Source organism: Oncorhynchus clarkii, chromosome 14, assembly GCF_045791955.1.
Source record: "Oncorhynchus clarkii lewisi isolate Uvic-CL-2024 chromosome 14, UVic_Ocla_1.0, whole genome shotgun sequence".
Lineage (NCBI taxonomy): Eukaryota > Metazoa > Chordata > Actinopteri > Salmoniformes > Salmonidae > Oncorhynchus > Oncorhynchus clarkii.
The window spans coordinates 35,142,206-35,143,267 of NC_092160.1; positions in this window are offsets into that span (position 1 = coordinate 35,142,206).

Here is a 1,062-nt window from a genome sequence, read left to right on the forward strand (position 1 = left end):
CTATGATGACACACCAAATGTTGACCACCAATCAGAGACCACTATGATGAGACACCAAATGATGACCACCGATCAGAGACCACTATGATGACACACCAAATGATGACCTCCAATCAGAGAACACTGTCATCATAGTGGTCTCTGATTGGTGGTCATCATTTGGTGTGTCATCACAGGGAGGTCAGACTTTCTCAGGTGGCACATGTAAAGTTTCTCCTTTTTTTCAGTGCTGAATTGAAAGTCATTGAGAAAACTGAAAGGTGACATTATGTATTTTTTCACAAACATCCTTTCTGAACTTAAATGTCATCCCGTTTTTCACAAAGTACATGTAATCTGATTGCAGTTTTGTTTTTGCAGGTAACAGTCACAGATTTTCTGGTACATGTAATCTGTTACTCCCCAACCCTGTGTATAGGGAAAATTTGTATTCAGTTAAGTCAGTTAAGAACAAATTCTTATTTACAATGACAGCCTAGGAACAGTGGGTTAACCTGCCTTGTTCAGGGGCAAGAGCGACAGATTTGTACCTTGTCAGCTCAGGGATCCGAACTCGCAACCTTTCGGTTACTAGCCCAACGCTCTATCCCCTAGGTTACCCTGGGCGCCCCATTTTTATTCAGTTAAGTCAGTTAAGAACAAATTCTTATTTTCAATGACAGCCTAGGAACAGTGGGTTAACCTGCCTTGTTCAGGGGCAAGAGCAACAGATTTGTACCTTGTCAGCTCGGGGATCCGAACTCGCAACCTTTCGGTTACTAGCCCAACGCTCTATCCCCTAGGTTACCCTGGGCGCCCCATTTGAACACACAATAGAATCCTGCTATTAAAATTAAAATGTACTGAATATCAGAGTTTATTCTTAGACTACCTCCTCTACTACCACCTAGTGCTAGACCTAGGTAAATACTAGTAAATACAGAGGTATTTTTGCCATGCAGGCAGAACAATGAGGCAGAGACAGCAAGCCGGAGGTTTTCAAACATTTATTTGTAAAAACCTATGAAACTATGGTATGTTGATAGTACAGACTGGGAAATGATGCACATTCACCTTTGATAA